The sequence below is a fragment of the Mirounga leonina genome, unplaced genomic scaffold, assembly GCF_011800145.1.
Source record: "Mirounga leonina isolate KUSES-001 unplaced genomic scaffold, KU_Mleo_1.0 Mir_454, whole genome shotgun sequence".
In the NCBI taxonomy this organism is placed as follows: domain Eukaryota; kingdom Metazoa; phylum Chordata; class Mammalia; order Carnivora; family Phocidae; genus Mirounga; species Mirounga leonina.
The window spans coordinates 12,701,486-12,714,050 of NW_023270763.1; the positions used below are offsets into that span (position 1 = coordinate 12,701,486).

Genomic DNA, 12,565 nt, shown 5'->3' on the forward strand with positions numbered 1-12,565 from the left:
ATTTTGAGTTTGAGCTGCCTTTTCAATGTATAAGTAGAATTGAAGGATGTACCTGGATTTAGAAGACTGGGGTTTTCGGAAGAGATTGAGGCTAAGGATATAAATTAGGTATTACTAGCACATAGATCATATATAAAACATTGAGATTGGACGAGATCATTAAAGGTAGTGAGTATAGGCCTCAAAAAGAAGAGGTCCAAAGACCGAGCCCTGGAGAACCTAACATTAAGAGTTGGGACTAAGTGGAGAACCCAGACTGACAAGGAGTGGCCAGAGAGGTAGGAGGAAAGGCAGGAGTGAAGCAAAGTGCTTCAGGGATGTGGGAATGATCTATTGTGTCAGATGTTACCCTTAGATAGATAGATAGGCCGGTAAGATGGGCACTGACAATGACCACTAGGTTTGGTATCCATAGGTCATTGTTGACTAGTACTGGATTCCTTCAAAGCCAAGCAGCAGAGGCTTTTGCTTGAGCCCTGCTCTGGCCCGCCTTAAGTCGTACCCCTTCCCAGAGTGGAAGAGTTCAGAGGGCCAAGGACATGGGCCCACTTGGAGCCCAGCTCACTCCTTTTACACACGGTTATCTGGGACTCCAGAACTCTCGGTCCAGATGTCCTCAGTCAGGCTTTGCGGGTCTGTCTTCTGGCTCCATCCTCCTGAGCACCTTGCGCCACAGCTGTGCATATACGTGAGCCTGAGCTGGGGGGCACAGCTAGTGGAGTTGGGGCCCATGGGCCATGTGGGTGCAGCCTGGAGGAGGGACTGGGATGTTAACCGCATGTGCAGGTGAGGCTTGTTGAGCTTGAGACAAGGGACCAAACTACAGACGGGAATGGAAGGGCACCAGGCCCGGGCCCGGCTCTTCTATGCTGCCACCTTCCATCAGGAAAACTCAAGGAATACAGAACTTTAAGTTAAAACCTGGCCTTCAGTGTCATTGCAAACATTCATTTGACAAGGTCAGATGATAGATATTTTATTTAACACTGTATTAGCATGATTTACAACTTTTCACGATTTAGCTGTATAGTTTTTGGGTCTCTTGCCCTGAGCTCCGCAAGGGCCTCTGAGAGCTTGTTGTTGAGCTTGACAGTAACTTCATGGCATGTGAGGACAAAAGCCTCATTGGCCTGGGTTAAACAGAGAATTGGAGGAAAAGAATTGGCGATACTGGATAAAATGTTTTCAAGAATTATTTGTAAAGGGCATGAAAGAAATGGAAAGCTAGCTGGGTTCTTCTGTTTGTCTTGTTTCATTTTCTTTTCTTCCAAGGTGGGAAAAATAACAGCCAGGATGTTTGTACCCTAAAGAAAAGGATTATATTAGCTTGCTAGGCTGCCATAACAAAATACCACAGAGTGGTAACTTCAGAAACAGAAATTTATTTTCTCACAGTTCTGGAGACTAGAAGTCCAAGGTCAGTGTGTTGGCAGGTTTTCCTGAGGCCTCTCTCCTTGCCTTGCTGATGGTTGCTTTCTCCCTATGGCTTCACATGGTCTTTTCTCTTTTCATGTGCCTCCCTGTTGTCTCTCTCTCTGTATCTCCTCTTCATAAAAGAACACAGGTCAGATTTGATTAGGGCCCACCCTCATGGCCTCATTTAACTTAATTACCTTTTTAAAGTCCTTCTTTGCAAATGCAGTCACCTTCTCAAATAATGGAAATTAGGGTTCCAACATAGGAATTTTGGATAGACAACAATTCAGTTTGTAAGAGGGATCTCAAATATTATAGAACATGCATTTGTGCAACCCATCCGACTTACAAAATGTCTGTCGCTTTTTTAAAAAGTCGAGTATAGTGTTTGCTAAAGCAGTTCATTTCTATTCTCATGGAAATAATGGAGCTTAGTATGGAATACTTACTAATTGGCAGTAAGTTTAGTGATATACAGGTTACTAAGTGCTATGGACTGAATTATGCCTCCTCCCAATTCATATGTTGAACCCTCATGTATTTGGAGTAAGGAAGTAATTAAGGTGAAGCGAAGTCATAAAGGGCAGGACCCTGACTGATGTTTAAGAAGAGTCATTGGAGAGCTGCTAGTTCTCCCTCTCCCCACCATGTGAGGACACAGAGAGAAGGTAGCTGTCTAGGAGGAGAGTTGAGTTCTCACCAGAAACTGCCCATGCTGACCTTGATCTTGTACTTCCAGCCTCTACAACTGTGAGAAAGTGTCTGTTGATTAAGCCGTCAGTCTATGGAATTTCCTTAGAATTTAATTTTTGATTGGATTTTTGATTGGATTGGATTTGAAATGTACTGGTATCAAAACAGCGGCAAGTTGGAAAGAGGTTTGCTCTAAAAATTCATTATCTTAAAATTTTTTTTGAAGATTTTATTTATTTATCTGAGAGAGAGAACGGGAGGCAGAGAGCATGAGAGGGAGGAGGGTGAGAGGGAGAAGCAGACTCCCTGCTGAGCAGGGAGCCTGATGCGGAACTCGATCCCCGGACTCCAGGATCATGACCTGAGCCGAAGGCAGTCGCTTAACCAACTGAGCCACCCAGGCGCCCCATTATCTTAAAAATTTTGATAGCTTGCCACCAAAGTATTTTATATCCTATGAATTCTAGATGTTCATAATCTAGCAATGAAAATGAATAGCCACTAAGTATATGGGTTAGGGGAGAAAAATGCCTCATCTGGAGATAAGATTTTTAAAACTTATTTTTTATGGCAAATTTAAAATGCATCCTAAAGTAGAGATAACAGTGTAATAAACTCACATGTATCCAACCTCAACAATTAAGACATCTTGTTTCATCTGTATCCCTAATCTCCCCTAACCACCACGCCACTGGTACTGTTCTCCCTATCACCTGCATTATTTTGAAAAGTAAATCCCAAATGTCAAATCATTTCAGTCATAAATATTTCAGTCTGTACCTACAAAAGGCCTTCCCTTTTTAGTGTAACTATATCGAAATAGAAACAATTTCTTAATGTAATCAGTACTCATCAACAGACATATTTCTGAGTTTGCCTCATAATTTTTTATGCTTTGCACAAACTAGGTTTAAAACAAGATCAGTACCTTGCAGCTGGTTGAGATGCCTTATGTTTTATCTCATTCCTACTCTTTTGTGCTTACTTCGCAATTGATTCATTGAGGGAATTGGGAAATTTCTGGAGTTTGCTAATTTCATATCCCCTGATGTATAGTTTAACATGTGCCCCTATCCCTTACATTTCTTGTAAGTTTGCGTTAGAATCTGTGGTAAATCAGATTCAGGTTTGATTTTTGGGGGGGCTATTGAGTGATATGTTCTCACATCAGGAGGCATGCATTATCTGGTTTTCTTTCTTTTTATGATGTTACAGCAGCCATTGATGCTTGATTCCTTGCTTTATTTATTTTTTTTTCATTTTCAGAAGGTCCTCCAAAGATAACCAATAAAGTATTTATTTGTTGGTTGGTTTTCTTTTAAAATAATTGTCGGGCGCCTGGGTGGCTCAGTTGGTTAAGCGACTGCCTTCGGCTCAGGTCATGATCCTGGAGTCACAGGATCGAGTCCCGCATCGGGCTCCCTGCTCGGCGGGGAGTCTGCTTCTCCCTCTGACCCTCCTCCCTCTCATGCTCTCTGTCTCTCATTCTCTCTCTCTCAAATAAATAAATAAAATCTTTAAAATAATTGTCTACTTGTATAACCATGTTTGATACGTTTTAATTCATTGTGTTATTATGCTATTGGTAATAAAATTGTCCCACCTTTCATAAGTGGAAGTGCCTCAAATTTGGCTCCCAGGTCCCTTTGACATGGTCTTTCTGGGATGATATGATGTGTCAGACTCATCTTGCATATTTCTTTCCTTCGACCTCAGTTGGCTATTTTTTCATGGTAAGGTGGGAAAAAAGACATAACGACATAAAGCATTCTGTGTCTGGGGGTGATGGTTATTTTAATGCCAAGCCATTTAAAAAGTTTTTTGAAAACTTTTTTTTTTATAGAAAAATACAAAAAGTAAGTTCTGTGTATTTGTTATTTTTGTATATTCATTATCACCAACCAAATAATATTGTCTCAGAATTTCTTTTTATTAATCAAAATCTCATTATCAGAAGGCTAGAAACCTTGCCAAAGCAGTCAAACATCCCTTCATCAAATTATTGTTGCATTGTACACAGTACTGCATGTGAATTTCTGAGCTAATTTGAAAATAGATTTATCTTTTAGTGCACAGTGATACCCAAGGAATGCCAAACATCTTTTGTTCATTCAGGCTTTTCTCTTTAATTACATTCTTGTACATCCTTCCTCCCCACACCCTATAGCTTACACTTCCTTTCCAGTAGAAAATTAAGTCAGGTACGTTATCATGCTTTTTGTCAACATAATTCAACCTAGAAATAGTACCCAAGTTGTAGATAGAGATGTGAGTTATGTATCAAACCCTGCTATTTACACTTCCATTCTCTTCCCTTCCCATTATTAGGTTATAAAGAAACAGTATCGTAATAGCCTCTTGGCTAAATCATAGAGAGTTATGATTCTCTTGATAAGCTGTAGAACATTATTAAGTTCTGCTGTCTGGGTTGAGTGTGTCTATTGGAAAGCTATCAAAGTTGGTCAGATTGCTCTTGATTGTCTTAATTGCTTCTTGTTTATGTTTGAAACTATGTAGTTAGATTGATCTTGGCTTATTTTCCTCTCTTTATTAACTTTCAGGTTGATTTTTACTGCTACAAAGTCCCCCGTACCCCCTTAAGTGTTGAATAATGTATGTGATTGGCAAGTGGAAGTGATTCGATAGTTTCCCTTTCCAAGCTAATAACACAGCCTTCGAGTTATTATCTGTGCCATACCTTAAATATTTATTTGGGAACATCACTGACACATTAGATAAATGACACTCCAAAGTCCAGGCATGTCCAAGAACCCTGTATTATTTTGCATTAGTGAAACTTTACCACATTGGAATGATTTTATAATAAATGGAGTTAGAAGCAGTTTCTCCTTTTCTTGTCTCTGTAAACCCCCTGTGGTAGGCAGAATTCCAAGATGTCCCTCAGGATAACTTGCCTCCTGTTGACTCCCATGATTAGATTTTTGTGTAGCGTAGTTGACTTTAAGGAAGGGAGTTTTCTTCCCTGACCCTGACCTAACAGGTAAGTCCTTTATTAGGAACTGTTTCTGGAGTAGTGATGGAATCTTTTACTTTTAAAAATAAACCTCTGTATTGTTACATGTCCTGAAATTCACTTATTGTTAAGTGTACAATTTAATGAGTTTTAGTGTATAGAGTTATGTGATCATCACCGTACTCCAATTTTGGAACTTTGCCGTCAACTCAAAAATTTCCCTTATGTCCATTTGCAAATTGATGGTCTCTTACATTCTTGTGAAAAATTCAGTTAGAACTTGAACTACCCTTTATTATTAAATTTAATTTGATGTATTTATTCAGATTTTTGCAGCTCTTTTAACTAAAAAATAATCCCTTAGTTCCCTTTGTGTTTCATTTATATTATTGGATTTTGGCACAGATTAGCTTTGCATATTTCTCTTAATGCTCTGAATCAAATTTTGTTAAAAAATTTTAAAAGTTCACACTGTTGTTTTTTTTTTTTATATATATTTTTAAGATTTTTATTTATTTATTTGACAGAGAGAGACACAGCGAAAGAGGGAACACAAGCAGGGGGAGAGGGAGAGGGAGAAGCAGACTCCCCGCTGAGCAGGGAGCCCGATGTGGGACTCGATCCCAGGACCCTGGGATCATGACCTGAGCCGAAGGCAGACGCTTAACGACTGAGCCACCCAGGCGCCCCTAAAAGTTCACACTGTTTGATTATGATTTTGACAGTACCATCATAGAATGTTTAGTACTATAATTTAGAAATGTGTTATTTTCACATTTTATAATAATCATTTTATATTATCACATTACATATTATTAAACTATCACATTAGGTTTTGCTCTTTATCTCTTTTTATTCTTAGATTTGTAAGAAGTATGTCTCTTTTAATTCATTTATACTCTAGTTTATTGATTGTGTCCAGTACTTTTTCAATTCATTATGTACCTTTCATTTTTTAAAAGATTTATTTTATTTGAGAGAGAGTGAGAGAGAGCAAGAGGGAGCGAGTGCACAAAAGGGGGTGGGGGTGACACAAGGAGAGAATCCTCAAGCAGATTCCATACCGAGCGTGGAGCCTGATGCAGAGCTTAGTCCCAAGACCCTGAGATCATAACCTGAGCCAAAATTGAGAGTCGGCCACTTAACCGACTAAGCCACCCAGGCGCCATACTTTTCATTTTTAAAATTTCCTTTCTCTAATTTTCCCTGCCATTGCTTTTTTGTCTTCTTTTTGATCTCTGTAACTAGCTTATTTGTTTCTATTATTTTCCACTTTTTAGAAAGTTTAGAAAGTTAATCTCCAGCACAGAATTTACAGCATCCTATAAATTTTTTTTTTACATATTTATAGTTTTTATTTTCTTTTAAAATGATGTGTTTGTGATTTTGTCTCAACTGTAATTGTGGAGGGAATTTTTTTTAAGATTTTATTTACTGGACGGGCAGAGAGAGGGGGAGAGAGAGCACGCACCAGCAGGGGGAGAGGGAGAGGGAGAAGCAGGCTCTCCACTGAGCAATGAGCAAGGAGCCCGATGCAGGGCTCAATCCCAGCACCCTGGGATTATGACCTGAGCTGAAGGCAGATGCTTAACCAACTGAGTCACCCAGCTGTCCCATCTGGAGAGAATTTTTTAAAATAGGTTTTAAAAAAAGATTTAAAAAAAATCTCTAGGTGAGATTGTCATTAATTTTTATCATAGAGGAGACTGCTAATGTGATTTCTACATTTTGGAATTGATTTTGATGTTCTTTGTGGTCTGGTCCATCTGCAGCTGGTACTGATGTCCTGTGGGTGCACTGAAAGACTTGGTGTCTGAGAATTACCAAATTCACTACGTACTACTTATGTCAGACTGAGCGTTTTAACATTTGTGTCCTTTCCTATGACTCTGTATTCTTGCTCCCTGATTAGTAGAATGCTAAAGACTCCCCATCTCCATTTTCTTGATTACTTAAGATATTTCTTTACTTTATACATTGGCATTATACATGAAAAAAGTTTACTCTTACTTTATACATATACATTATACATGAAAGTTTACTCTTTTGGTGTAGATCAGTGGTTTGCATTGGGTGTGCTTTGGGGAGCTTTAAAACTTGGGGAGTTTTAAAACTTAGGAGTTCTCACTAACAAATAATTGGATATTTATTTATTTAGTTTACCTAACAGATACTAGATGTCCTTGGCTTTTTTAAAAAATAGGGCTTGACTTATATATATTATTACTACAACCAACATACTTAGTCATATGCTTTTGCTTTCCTGCTATTTCCCTCATTTCTGAATATTCTCAGTAGAGAATATTGATAATGATTTTAATCCTTTTCTATTTGACAGTGATTAGAAGACATTATTTTTAATATCTAAATTTTACTAATGGTTAACTCTATGGTTATCGGATCCTTACTTAAAACACTTTCTGTAGCTACTTGAAGACAATAAGAAAATAGTTTTTGATTCTGTGATCCCAGAGAAATTTTGCACAAATTTCTTGTCCTGCCCTCGTTTCCAGAATTTAATGTTTAACTTTAGGCACAACTTGTTATTGTACCTTTAAAAGTACAATATATTAACAATTTCTTAAGAAAATGTTTTTTTTCTGAACTTTATAATTTTGTTTATAGAAGTTATTTCCTGTCAGCTTATTTTGGTGTGTCAGCTTTTTCATTAAGTTCTTTAGTTTGGTTCTGTTCCTCTCATCTTAAATATCTTTTAAAAGCCAAGGAATATGATGGTACAGATGTACTGCAGCCACTGTGGAGAACAGTATGAAGGTTCTTCATGAAATTAAAATTAAAAATAGAAATTCCATATGATCCAGTAATTCCGCTACTGGGTATTTACCTAAAGGAAATAAAAACTAATTTGAAAAGATATATGCACCCGTATGTTTATTGCACATCATCTACAGTAGCCAAAATACGGAAGCAACCCACACGTCTATTGATAGATGAATGGATAAAGAAGATGCGATACACACACACACACACACACACACACTGGATTATTATATAGCCATGTAAAAGGATGAGGTCTTGTCATTTGTGACAACATGGATGGAGCTAGAAAGTATTATGCTAAGGGAAATAAGTCAGACTAAGAAAGACAAATACCATATTATTTCACTCATACGTGGAATCTAAATAAATGAATAAACAAACAAAAAGCAGAATCAGACCTTTAAATACAGAAAACAAACCAATATTTGCAGAGGAAGGTGGGATGAGGGGATGGGCAAAATGAGAGAAGGGGAGTGGAAGATACAGACTTCCAGTTGTTTAGAATGAATAAGTCACAGGAATAAAAGGTCCAACAAAGAGAATATAGTCAGTGGTGTTATAATAGTGTTATGTGTTGACAGATTAGGTACCTACCTTTGTGGGGAGCATAGAGTAACATATAGAAATGTTGAATTGCTATGCTGTACACCTGAAACTAATAAAACATTGTGTGTCAACTATATTCAAATAAAAAAAATGTAAAAATCGTACAAATACCACCCAATGTATGGGGAAGATTCCAACAAATAGGGAAGGTTTCATTTTGAAAAAACAAAGCAACATTTTTACAAGATTAAATACTTGCTGTTTTGATGTTAGGAATGTTACAAAATTTCATTGAGAAAAAGAAAAGCCTGTGCTTATTGACATATTTTTAAAACCTTGTGTGGAGTCCATTCAGATCCCTGCAGAAAGCTCAGCAGTCTGAGATAGGATTTATGCTGCTTTGAGGAACCAAAACGGTGGTAGGAGATTACTTTTGGATGCTTTTCTGCATTGCAGTGCATAATTCACATTTATTCCTCTTGAGTTTCAGACATAGGTGTCTTCTCCATATACTTTATCCTTCTGTGAATTTCGTTTGAAGAATTAATGACACCTACTGAGCATCTAGCATCTTGAGCTCTGCATACTGAAGCTGAAAAGAGTAGCATAGCCCGGCTCACAAATCTTGGCAGGGGTATACAGAACTGCTCCACCTTCGCTGGGTCCAGGGTGATGGGATTTCGTTACATGTTCATTAGCAGCGATAAAACCATGGATCGTTATTTTCCTAATTAGCCATTAATAACAGTTAACTCTAACAAGATCACAGCTTCAGAGTTTTTGAATATATTGTTGACAGTGAAATCTAATGGAAAACAAGCCAGCTTCTTATGTTTTATAAAAATTGTTAATCTTACTGATAGGATTACTACCACTCATGGCAGATACCAGCTTCCTTTTATTTCATCTGTTTTGTTCTAAATTCGGATGCCTAAATTATATAATATTCTGAGGGGAATAAACTTGTGGAAATAAGAGTGAATTACAGTAATTTTTAAATAAACAAGGTATTTTAAAGTATCTGAAAGGTGATAGTAAGAAATCTCGTTGCATCTGTTTTAGCAGAAGCTTTCTTACAACAGCTGCCATGGATGCTAGGACAAATCAATGCAGGCAGATCGATTTTCTTTAGGTCTTTAAATGTTTAAGCCAGCACCTGGCCTTTGTAATGTCTCTTGGTTGTAGGTAATAGCTGGGAATTTCAGGTGAAGGATTACAACTTCTAAGTTAGCTGTGCTACCCCAAATGATCCATTGGATATGGCTAAAAATGCCAGTTTTAAATGTATTCATGGGATTAGGAATGAATACTTCTTTGCCTGAAATCTTGTGGTTTAGCTTTAGTACTTACTGTAGTCAATCCATTTCTTTGAAATATTGAGCTGTCTGACAGCTTAAAATCCTAAGTTTCCTTTAAACTTGAGCCTGGCTTTGGAGGAGAAAAGGGTGGTGTGCGGGTGGATTTTATGTAAGGCTCTCCAAAGAGAATTCACTGAAGTGCTTTTGCCGGCAGGGCACAGGGAAGGCCAGGAAGCTGTTTCGTCTCAGTCCTTCTTGGGTTTTGCCCTTAGCCTAGATCAACATTTAGCCAGATGATATACATCAGAGCCACTGAAGTCTCTTGTCAGGCCTGTTGAAGTCATCACTTTCCTTCCATGAAGAAACATGGAAGAGACCCAAATGCAATGTCCAGATTTTGGGAAGCCAGGTGGATGGATATAAGGAGAAATCTTTATGCTCTTATACTGTTAATTGCCTGCTGGGTGTTTATTTCTCATCTAGCTTTGAGGGGCTGAGTTTTTATAAACATCTCTTGATCAAATATCACCTTATAAGATTTCTTTCTTTGTGAATGAAGTCACGTACCACAAATATATTAAAAACATATTCTATTGAGAATTACTAATATACTGCAGACTCGTTATTTCCACGTGAAATGCTGACATCTAGACGGGTTCTAAGAAGTTAAATGAGAGCAGTAAGCTGTACAGACATGGACTGAGTCCTAGACTTCTTGCCTAATTCTGAGCACATCATTTGCTCTATTTGTTTCGTCATTCACACATCGGAGGTAACTTTATCTGCATTTACTTAACTCAGATATCCAGGAAGATAAAAATTATGACATGGCCTACAAAATTGTCCACTCCATGTATAGGTTTTATTATAGGTCAGATTTATTTAACAGTAAGCCTTTTCAAACTTGAAAATGTATCATAATTATCGAAGGCCTTTAACGAAGAATGATATATTACCTAAACTTTGAAGGCATATCAAGAAAGTAAGCAAGCAAGCAAACAAGCTAGCTAGCTCTTCAAAGAATATAGTGGATCATATCTGAGCTTTCAAAACAGCTTTGACCTGGAAAGCACAGAGAAGGTGAGGGTGAACTTTACGGGTTGAGGAAATTTAGGGTGAATAGACAGATGCAGGACAGAAATGGACATGACATGTTCAGGAAATTGAGAGAAAGTGATTTTCATTTTAGATTAAATTCCCCTTTATTATAAGTATAAAAACGAAAACTTGAGGAGAATGACAATATTCTGAACTTTTATTCCATAGTAATAAGAAAAGGCTCATACAGCTTGCATCTGAATTAACTTAGAATTAGCAGATTTAGCAGTAATTTAGAAGGAAACTAAGCACTTAAGGGCCCAGGAGGATACAAACTAAAATGAGTATCATTTTTCTGGGTTCCATTAGAGAAGACTTCTGGAGAAAGGGATTTTTAGAAGAAAGTGATAAAAGTGGATTTGTAGAAAGGCTGAAAGCAAAAAAAAAGAATGCTCTGTATAGTAGGGATTTGGGGCAGCTTATTAGATGGTGTGACCCAAAGTGGGATCTGAACTGCAGTTTTTAAAAGAGGCGCATTAGACAGGGAATGCGGATTCAGATTCATTCTCCATTTGTCTTGGTTCACATTCCCCTTTGGCCCCGGAGCCACATGAAAACCTGCAGGCAAAAATTTTGCTACCTATTACTTGTTCTTCTCTCTGAAATTCCCTCCTGCCCAGAAGCATGGGGCTTGTGTTTTGTTTGAGACTTACCATGTCTGATCCATGTGCCCCTCTGTAATGTTTCTTCCTATTTCCTCCCAGAAGGAAATCTCTGTTTCAGATAAGACTCCTTCTGATCATTTCCTAGCATGTTGCTTTCCTGCCTTTGCTTTCTGCCTCTCTCCCATCAAGAGTATCTTCCCCTCTCCTCTCAGCCATATGAGCTCAATCTGCTTTTAAAATCCAAGGCTTCAGAGATTACTTTTCTTCCTAATGTCACTGGCTACTTTTTGGTGTTCCATTTATCGTGTATTTCCTTATGTTGTTATATTTGCCTGTCTTGCAGTCTTTCTCTTGCTTGATTGAGAACGTTATAAAAGGGCTATGAGTTGTAACCTGCATCAGATTGCTTGGGGTCTCTCCAAAGGTGGCCTGTGTTGATGATGACGATGTCGGCTAATGGTCCATATGTGTGTGTCTCCTAGTCCCATATAGACTACTGGTTTGAAATTCTGTGTGTTTATTCATTTTAATTGGAAATCAGAGGTGGGTAAATGTGTAGAACTCTCTGAACATGAAAATCAGAGATGGGTGAATGTGTAAAATTTTCTGAACATGAAAATCAGAGCTGGGTAAATGTGTAGAAACTGCTAAAATGTAAGCTTCGTAAGAACAGAGACTTTTTTTTTTTTTTTTTTTTTTGGTTTAGCATCATATTTCCAGCTCTTACTACCTGGTCCAGATGTGGCACTTAATACATACTTGTTGAATGAGTTGTGGCTTAATTACTTAAGCTGTAGGTCTTAATCTGGGTACTCTTAAATATCTGTCAAGAAACCTCCAGAATGTCGTCTCAGAAATCAGGATCAATGTCTTCCCAATGGTGAAAGAGTAACACACAGCATCTCGTTTTCTCCTAGGAGAAGAAAACGTTGTTTTTTTTTTTTTTTTTTAGTCCTGTTTTGTATTCTTTCTTCAGAGGAGGACAGAGGAAAGGTGGGCAACCATAGTTGGTGTAATCTGACTTTAGCTAATTCAGTGTTTTTGGTCTTTTTATTGACAAAAAAGCTCCCTGTGGAACAGAGGACAAATCTGAGGGACAATTACTTTCCAAGATTCATGGACCTTTGTTAGATTTTTGTCAAGTGTTTGTTTTT

General features: G+C 37.8%; 1 protein-coding gene across 2 annotated transcripts in view; it reads left to right on the plus strand.

Moving 5' to 3' along the window:
• The window catches only part of AUTS2 (activator of transcription and developmental regulator AUTS2), a 1,121,250-nt gene that overhangs the window by 489,724 nt on the left and 618,961 nt on the right, over window positions 1-12,565 (plus strand). The window lies entirely within an intron of this gene.